Source organism: Pseudopipra pipra, chromosome 13, assembly GCF_036250125.1.
Source record: "Pseudopipra pipra isolate bDixPip1 chromosome 13, bDixPip1.hap1, whole genome shotgun sequence".
Taxonomy (NCBI): domain Eukaryota; kingdom Metazoa; phylum Chordata; class Aves; order Passeriformes; family Pipridae; genus Pseudopipra; species Pseudopipra pipra.
In genome coordinates, this window is record NC_087561.1 from 1,647,058 (window position 1) to 1,656,684 (window position 9,627).

A 9,627-nucleotide genomic window follows, 5' to 3' on the forward strand; every position below is an offset into this window, starting at 1 on the left:
CTCAGTTGGTCAGAGCCTGGTGCTGATAATGCCAAGGTTGTGGGTTCAGTCCCACTCACTGAAGAGCTGGACTTGGAAGTCCTTGTGAGTCACTCCCAACCCAGCACAGTCTGTGATTCCATGAAACTCTGTCAGCTCTCTGCACCCAGAAAGGTGTCCCTTGTCCCAGCCCAGCTGCTGTGCTGCTGTGTAAGGACAGGCACATCTGTCTTTCCAATGGCACCCAAGGCAGCAGGAATGACAAGCTGACTTCACCCAGCACCCAGACAACAACTGACTGGGAACAAGCCAAACCTCCCTGTTGCTGGTTGTCAGTGCAGCTCTGCCCTGCACACTGACTGTGCAAGCACAAAGTGATGCTCCCTTCAGGCTCTTCCAGCAATTTATCCCTTAGGAAAAATGGATCACCTGGAGAACCGAGAGCGCTCGGTGTGAGCTGCAGCTGCGGTGCCGCCTCTGGGAAGCACTTTATGGGTTTGCCTAAATATTTGGGTTTGTGCTCTCCTGCATGTTTCCATCAGCCTTATAATGATCCCCTAAAATAGGAATTCCTCTTTCAAGGAGATAATTAACCCACCCTGAGCAGCTGCAAGGAATCAAACACTGTACAGACCCCAAGTGCTCACAGGCAGCTGCACGTTACTGATTCCTACCAAGGCCTTTCCTCGACATTAGGCAGAAGAAGAGGTAAATGAAGATATAAATCAAGCAATGTCCATTTGCTGTTTCCTGATTTAATTTAACACAGCCTTGCACAGCCCAGCCTGTCTGAGTGATTTGGGTGAGCTCATCACTTTGCATCTTCTCTGCTGTGAAGCAACTGGTCCGTTGCTGACACAGAGAAATGATCACCTGCAGCCCCAGATCCTGCAGGCAGGAAGGCAAATAGCAGAAGGTGATCAGGAAAAGAGGTTTCTGGTTTCAAGCTAGCCATGGTGACAGCTGGGAGGCAACTGTGAGCCACAAGCAGCCTCTCAAATCAAGACATCAAAGAATCTCTATATTGTTCATTCTGGTTTCCAAGGAAAAGAATTCCCATTATTCCAGGTAACAATCTGCTGTGCCAGCACTGCACAGGTTAGGATACAGAATCACAGAATGGTTTGGGTCAAGAGGGATCACAAAGATCATCTCATTCCACCCCCTGCCATGGGCAGGGACACCTTCCACTAGCCCAGGTTGCTCCAAGCCCCATCTAACCTGGCCTTGGACACTTCCAGGGATGGGGCAGCCACAGCTTCTCTGGGCAACCTGTGCCAGGGCCTCCCCAACCTCACAGGGAAAAGTTTCTTCCTAATATCTGATCTATATCTACCCTCCTTCAGTTTAAAGCCATTCTCCCTTGTTCTGTCACTCCAGGCCCTCATCCAACATCCCTCTCCAGCTCTCTTGAAGCCCCTTCAGGCATGGGAAGGAAGGTTGCTCATTCCCTTATTTTTTTAGGGGGAGATAAATCCATAAGACTGAACGATACATTTGCATTAAAAACGAGAAGCCTCCGAGCTAAAATTGCAGGAATAGTTACTGAGTTGCACAACCACAGCTCACTTTGCAGCACTGTATGAAAAGCAGGAGAACACATTTGCACTGACCCTCAAGAGACAGAATTTGGCAAAGCACTAAATGCTCTTGGTGAAATAAAACATGCCCTGCAATCCTTTTGCTTATGGTATCAAGTGTAATATTCAATGGTCTTCAGAGGCTCAAAGCTGCTCTGCTGGTTTTGGATGAAAATGAATTGACTCAACAGTAAATTAACAGCAGATGACTGGTGGGAATGTTTATTCCCATATTGACAGTTTTGGACTGCTTTTCCTTCTTTAGAGGTGTTAGAGCTGAAGGCAGCGTGTGCAGGGCTCACCTGGAGCTCCAGGTAGGCAGCAGGAGCCATCCCACGGCAATTCCACTCCACCCCCCCAAATATGGAAGTGAAAGCTTAAAAATAAGCAGATGCTCAACTTCTGTGATGGGCTGGGGATGATTGAGCACGTGCTGAAGTGTTTTGCTGACTCAGAGCCCAGGTCCTGCTCTGGCAGAGAACAGGTATTTCCACAGCCCAGGTGAGCCCCGACCGAGCTGATCCAGCACTTCATAAAAACCCAGCAGGGCCGGGAGCTGCCGACAGCAGCAGGAGCTCCTCGGACTGGGATGAGGGAGCCAGGGCTGGATCCTGCTCCCCCACACCCTGCTCAAGGTCTCTGGGGTTGGAAGGGACCTTACAGACCATCTCATCTCAACACCCTCCCGTGGGCAGGGAACCATTCACTGGACCAGGTTCATTTAAGCTTGGATTTTCACTGGAAAAACAACCAGAGGCAGGGCAGGCAGAGCTGCTGCTCTCCATGGCAACCCCCGGCAAACTCTGGGAGTGGGGTGGCTGCCAGAGCTCTGGGGGCTGCACTGGGCTGCTCGACGTGACCTGGGTTTGCGGGCGAGCTCGGCCGGTGCCCACAGCTCACCCTGCTTGGTGTGGGACCCCTGAGCTGAACAGAGCCCTCAGTGTGAGAACAGAGCGGGGCTCTCACTGAACGAGCCTCCCTGGCTTCGTTTCTGGGCACAGTTAATGAGCAGAGGCCGAGCAGCAGCTCCAGCCCTGCAGGGACAGGGGCCCTTGGACACAGCCAGGACCCCCAGCACAGCACGGGGAGTGTCTGCAGTGCTTGGTGCTAACACAGGGCCATGTTTGTAAGTGCAGACATGCAAACTCACACAATCCATGAGGAATCATGGAATTCATTATGGTTGGAGAAGCCCTCTAAGATCATTGAGTCCAACTGCTAACCTCAGACTGCCGCCCTCACCACTAAACCATGTCCCCAGGTGCCACACCTACAGGTTTTTTGAATGTTTCCAGTGATGGTCACTGCACCCCTGCCCTGGGAAGCCTGTGCCAGGGCTTGACAACCCTTTGGAAGAAATTTTCTCTATTATCCAATTTGAACCTCCCCTGGCACAACTTGAGGCCGTTTCCTCTTATCTGTCACTTGTTACCTGGGAGAAGAGAATAACCCCCCCAGCTCCCCCCTCCTGTCAGGGAGTTGTCAAGAGCAAGAAAGTCCCCCCTGAGCCTCCTTTCCTCCAGGCTGAGCCCCCCCAGCTCCCTCAGCCACTCCTGGTGCTCCAGACCCTTCCCCAGCTCTGTTCCCTTCCCTGGCCACACTCCAGCCCCTCAATGTTTCTCATCACGAGGGGCCCTGATACCGTCGTGAGGCTCTAAGAATGTGTTGAATTACCTGCTTTCCACTACTATGAAAAGCCAGGAAAAAAGCTCCTGGAGAAGTCTAAGTTTACCTGAAAATCAAGACAAACGAGTTTCCCTCCCCCTTTCTGTGCACTTCTGTCATGGAGTGAGTTTGAACGTGGAGGTATCGAGTTCGCAGCAGTTTAAATGTTGAACGTGGCCTGGAAAAGCAGAGCTTTTTAAAGGATTTCATTGACTGTTGTTTCCCCTGCGCCATCTCCCGCTTGTGCAAATGGCACGTCCCCCCTTCCACAAGTGCTCCATTCATCTGACCTGGCTACCAGATCTCCCAGAGTTGTTGGTCCAGCCCCGGTGCCTCGGCCTCATTAAAGGGTTTGTGTTTGGGGGCCGTGCTGTGGCTCCTTTCATCTCCCGGCCCCGGCCGGGCTATTTTTACCCGGCAGGTTCCAGGGCTGGGCCGGCTGCTGGGTCACTTCTCTGTGCCCTGAGTGTTTGTGGAGACCTGCTCAGCTGAGAGCAACCTCAGTGCTCCACACAGAGCTCGGAGCAGACTCAGAGTCGAGGCAGCTCAAGAAATCCTCCCAGACTGAGGAAAACTCACCCAAACACACCAACCCAAAGGTGCACGGGCTGAGGGACAGCCCAGACACCAGACCCCTGCCAGCTTGTTCTCACAGAGCTTTGATGAGAAGAGATTTTGCTCTATTTGTGTTCCAAGGCTCTATTTGTGTTCCCCCTTTTGAGGGGGTTGGTATCATTTGTCCTGGTTTGTGTAACATTCCCTCCTGCTCATTCCCCGGGAGCACCAGCTGCTCCCTGAGGGAGAAGGGACCAGAAACTCGCCTTCCTTTCTCCCTCCCAGCTTCCAAACTCCCTTTAGAGGGCAGGGACATAAGTACCATCCTCTGTGCCTCCGCCAGGCTGAAGAGAGCTCTGCCTGGAGCCAGGGAACACATCCCACTGCCCCACCGTGCCTGGCTCTGCTCCCTGACAGCCTTCACTGGGTGCTGGCCCTGCAGCCATGCCAGGCTGGGTGCCAGCTGCCTTTTCCCTTGGCCTGTGGGTCTCTGGAGCAAAGACAAGACATGTGCCAGGAGCGCAGGTTGAGCTTTTCCAGGCGAGGTGCTGAGGCCAGCCAGGCTGAGCCTTGGGCTGCTCCCAGTGCTTCCCTACACAGATCTTGAACCTGTTCCACCGCTCTATCCATGGCAAACAGCTCCAGGAGGGAAACAAACGGCCATTGAAGTCAGCAGATTATGAGCTGGGAGCCACATCTCCAACCTCTTTTTCTCTGCACCATAAAGGTCAGTGATAACACCCTCAAATTGCATTTAAATTGGGTTTTCTCAACCTGTCCCGAGAATCTCCACTGCTGTTGTTTGAGGAACCACTTGAAACCTGGGCAGGAAAAAACCCTCTGAACTAGATAAACTCTTTCTTTGTAAGACTTGGCCAGTTTTTAAAGTCCTGTTTTATCATCCTGTGCACCAAAATGGAGTGGCAGCTTGTGGAGAAAACAAGATGAAGAAAATATACAGAAGATATACTTTCTGGTGCAAAAACCATGCAGATTTCTCAGCTTTGGAGGGCTCTGCAGCCTAAATCAGCTCCACTGCTCTCTCCACACATGGCTGATGTTCAGACAGCAGCTAGGAAGCAAATTCTTAACGCCAGTGAGTGAAATCATTGTTATTTGTAGAAGCAACTCATACAAAGCCAACAAAATGGTCTCAAACCCTTGTGTCTGTCAGTGCTGCCAAGGCAGTTCTGCAAAACACAATTATTTTGTATATTAAAACCTTCCTCCTCCTTTACCAAGGAGTTCCTACCGCACCTGAACCCCTTGCCAGGCTGGGTAAATCTGACAGTTGTGGCTCAAACCACAATTTTTCAGTGTAAAGCATGTGGAGAACTGTTGCTTTGAACCACACACAGCACAAGGAGCTGCCAGTTGTCCTCATCCAGCCCATCTAAACCATGGATGTTGGTGTAGGTAAAGCTACACGACCCACTGGCAGGGCCCAGTGACACCCAGCAAACCAGGAAGCCTTTGAGAGTTACCACAGCTTTGGGAACACAGATGTCCACCTGCCAACAACAAAATTCAAGATCTCATTGTGGCAGCTCCAGGATATGCTCTTTCTGCCAAGCTTTCCCTCAGAATGCAACAAACACAAATCAAAGTGAATCCCAAAGGACATTCAGGAATCTCACAAGAGAAAATACACATCTTTACAGTCAGGTTTTCCCTTGTTCTCTCTAATCAAACATACAGGTCCCTAAGCAAAAATATTTCTGCAAGCAAGCACATATTTCTCTAAACAAATGTATATTTCTCTAAGCAAACACATATTTCTCTAAACAAATGTATATTTCTTTAAACAAACATGTATTTCTCTAAACAAATGTATATTTCTCTAAACAAACATGTATTTCTCTAAATAAACATATAGTTCTCTAAGCAAACATGTATTTCTCTAAACAAACATACGCTGCATATTTCAGAAAAGTTAATATAAAATATCCATCCCTGGATTTCAGGATCCCCTGGTATTTTGAACAGCCTGTGTTAAGAACTTCTGTAAGTTCCTTTCTGGTGGCTGGATGTGTAAAAACCTCTTTGTACCTATTGCCCTCCCAGTAAATTTGGTAGAAACAGTAAATTGGCATTCCTTGCTGGACCCTGCCCTGGGTGGAGGAGAAGCCTCGTGGGATGCCCAGCTCCCCCCTGCCCGTGGGGTGACAAACCACCCAGTGAAACATGGCAGTGACGTCTGGATTGGAAAAGAGAAAACATCCCGAGCTGTCAGAGAGCAGCAGCTGGTAAATCTATACATAGGAAAACAAATACCCACGAGCTCTGATTGCTGAGCTCACAGCAGAGATTACTTACCTTGGCACGTCCACATTCAAGACATTGGGCTGTAATTCCTTCCCAGTGCTAAGCAAAACCATGTGTTCCTCTGGAACAAGGGGAAAATTTAACTCCAGGGCTGGGCAAAGAGTGAGCTGGACAAAAGGAGGCTCAGGGGGGACCTTCTGGCTCTGCAACCCCCTGACAGGAGGGGGGAGCCAGGAGGGGTCGGGCTCTGCTCCCAGGGAACAAGGGACAGGAGGAGAGGGAACGGCCTCCAGCTGTGCCAGAGGAGGGTCAGGTGGGACATTAGGAGGAATTTCTTCATGGAAAGTGTGCCCAGGGCAGTGGTGGAGTCACCATCCTTGGAAGAGTTCAATAAACATGTGGATGTGGCAGTTGGGGACATGGGTCAGTGGTGGCATTGGCAGTGCTGGGGGAATGGTTGGACTTGATGATCTCAGGGGGCTTTTCCAACCTTAATGATCCCAAGTGACCCTCATGCAGCCAAAACAACATGCAGAAGAAGCAAAACTGAGCTCATGCAGTGAGGAATTTTTCCCTTCCATTAGGTGGCTTTATAAAGATTCTTCCTCCCTTCTTTCTCCAGATAAAGGCACATTATTTAAAATAAACCTAAAAATGGTTATAAAGCTGCTGCTCCCACTGGTCACCACCCAAAACAGCTTTAATTCTAGTTCATCACCCCAAGGTTGGTATTTGGTTGGTGTTGAAAAGCTCTTGCTTGATGTCACTGTCCTCATTAAAACATAACCCAGTCAAAGATAAAGAAAAGCACATAAAAAAGGAAGACTGGCAAACACGAGACGCTGGTCCCTGGGCTGTGCTCTCCACCATCCAGGCCAGCAGCTCCCCAGGAGTGGGCACAGCATCAGGGGCAGCAGCTGCCCGAGGCACCTGCCAAGTGCTCCTGTCACCAGAGATGCATCAGCAGCACCACAAGTCGACGGGAGCAGAGTTGGAGCGGGAAGAGCCAACAAAAAGTTAAAAAAAAGAGGCTCCAGTTTCCTGTCACTCTCATTGCACACAGATGCCACCAAGGCTGAAGCACACCCCAGCCAAAGGATGAAACCCTAATTCCTAAGGGATCCTTAGGATTAAGTCATTTACTCCAAGGTGAAGGGGAGGAGCACGTGCTTGGCAGGCGAGGGCAGTGTGGCCAGAAGGGCTGGGGATAAGGGAACACTCAAACATTGGGAGGAGGTGGAGGAGTCCCCACCCCTGGAGGTGTCCAAGGAAGGACTGGATGTAGCACTCAGTGCTCTGGGCTGGGGGACAAGGTGGGGAGCAGGCACAGGCTGGACTTGATGGCCTCAGAGGGCTTTTCCAATCTCCCAGTGATTCTGGGATTCTGTGAATTTGGAAGAGGTTCACTAGGATTTTGGAAGAGGATAGGAGAGGTGGTTTGGGAAAACTAAAGAAAACAAAAAAAGAGGAAGTAATGTTTACAGAAGAGGTGTAACAACGACTCGGCAGAGAAGGGAGGGGCTCTGGCAACTCCTGCTGGTCAGAAAAATGTAGGATCAAAGCAGCATTTAGGGAGGATCTGCTCCCTTTCAAACTGCTTCAGTGAACCACACTCAGCAAAAGTGAGAGTAGTGAACTCCTTAAGCAGGACCTGCCATGTGACTGTGCTATTTAAAGATGTGTCAGTGTCAGGATAAATATAGGATCTGCTAGCAATGGTCCCACAGGTCACCTCGAATCCTCATGGGAATATTTACCGTGAGCTGCAGCCGAGCACAGCCAGGGCACTGCCACAGCCACAGCTCCTGAGGCAAAACCTCCCTGTGCCACTGTGGGAAACTGCCCTGGAAGGGCTGGACATGGAGCTGGGTCTGGCCCAGCACCGAGACCTCTCCTAGGGCTGGTCCCACTGCCCCTCTCCGAGGGGATCCAGCGCACGGACCCGGCCACGTGTGGCTGTCACAGTTCTGCAGGAGATGGGGTGACAACCCCGAGGACCTGGACAAATTCCAGGCTGTTTAATTGCTTTCTGTCTCCCTGAATTCTCCCAGTGCTTCCCTTTGGGTGTGCTGGTCTCTGCTTCCTGCCCCGAATGGCAGCTGGAGCTGGAAACCCCAGGATGGAGCTGAGAGCTGCTGAAGGTGCTGCCCTGACTGGAAACCAGGGACTTGGATTATACAACGATATTCCAGCCCATGGAGCTTGGGCAGGAGGCACTCAGGTGTACTATAAACAAGAAAAGCATCCTATTTCCCCCCATTCCACAGCCAGTTTGCCCTGGGGGAGCCCATCACGATTAATAATTACTGCAAGAAACAAGAAACCAGCAGGAAAGACATTAATCAGACCATGTAAATCTAGAGGGGTCGATTTGCTTTGGTCTTTTCCCTTCAGTCAATACAACCACTATTAAATGTGAAGTAAAACCCTTGCCCTAAGTAAATCCTCTCCCACAGGAGAAGCAAGACAGCAAAGGAGGGAAGACACGAAACCGGGAGTGAATCCTGGGAGATGCATTTGTCCTTCCCTGTTCCCTTAGTGCTGATCAAATGGGAAGCCCATGAATTATGAGTGAGGGGCTCAGGTTTCATGGAGAGCTGTTCCCTGGAGCAGCACGGGGGGCAGTGGTGCCTTCCCAAGGCTTGGAAAGACATCATGAGTCAACAGGGAAAAGGCAAAAGGAAAAAAAATATAGTCCTGGCCCTGTTGGTGCTGCTTCCCTCTTTAAAACGCTTTTGAAAGGGATTCCTCTCCTCTGGTAACAAAGGGAATTGTTGTACAAGGGTTTCCATTCTTATCTAGGAAGCTCCTGGACAAGGTGGCCTTTCCCCTGGCATGGTGAGCTGCCTCTCCAGACTCCTCTTCCCTCAGGAATAAAAATGTTTTCATCATATAGGCTAGGATTAGGCAATTCCTGAGCTCAGTCAAACAGTTAAACACTAAAGAAATACCTTTTTCCTATCATTTCTGGGTTAGGTGGCAACACACTTAGGCCTCGTTAGCAGAATCTTTCCTCTTTACTGCTCTTTTCCACATAACATCCTACTTTCTGTAGGAACAAGGGCACTTTTTTGAGTCTCTGGCAGAAGAAACCTTAAGAAATTATTTTGTGGATAGAAAAAGCTTTGGGAAAAAAAAAGGCATAACTCTTAGGCATTAAATATGAATATTTCTCCCCTCAAAAACCACTTTTCAGTCAGAAAAACAAACAAGTTAAGACCAAAATAACGTCCATGAGTCACAGAAGGATTCTCAAAGCTGTCAGACAAGGGCATTACCGACAGAGCCAGTCGGATATTCCCCTGAACATCCACGGTGGGGAACCTTCCAGAGCAGGAGCGACCGAAGCTTAATTGCAACGAGATAGAGGCGAGGCCAAAGTCCCACCAGCCACGGGCTGGGGAGAGCAGGAGCTCAAGGAGTGCAGCAGGAATAATAACACTTTGATTTGCATAACACTGGGAGAGTTTGTGCAACAGAAAAGCACGGGCGGGGCACGATTAGCTCCGGATTAGCCGCGTTAATGAGCTTTAGTGCCGGGCCCTGGGAGAGGGACAGCCCAGAGGTTTGGACCTCGAGGGGG